Below are 261 nucleotides of genomic sequence, written 5' to 3'. Positions count from 1 at the left end.
GGTTAGGGTTAGGGTTAGGGTTAGGGTTAGGGTTAGGGTTAGGGTTAGGGTTAGGGTTAGGGTTAGGGTTAGGGTTAGGGTTAGGGTTAGGGTTAGGGTTAGGGTTAGGGTTAGGGTTAGGGTTAGGGTTAGGGTTAGGGTTAGGGTTAGGGTTAGGGTTAGGGTTAGGGTTAGGGTTAGGGTTAGGGTTAGGGTTAGGAGGTTAGGGTTAGGGTTAGGGTTAGGGTTAGGGTTAGGGTTAGGGTTAGGGTTAGGGTTAGG

This window comes from Aulostomus chinensis, chromosome 10 (genome assembly GCF_037954235.1).
Source record: "Aulostomus chinensis isolate RoL2024-O1b breed Wild chromosome 10, RoL_Achi_v1.0, whole genome shotgun sequence".
Classification (NCBI taxonomy): domain Eukaryota; kingdom Metazoa; phylum Chordata; class Actinopteri; order Syngnathiformes; family Aulostomidae; genus Aulostomus; species Aulostomus chinensis.
This window is presented reverse-complemented; position numbering follows the sequence as displayed.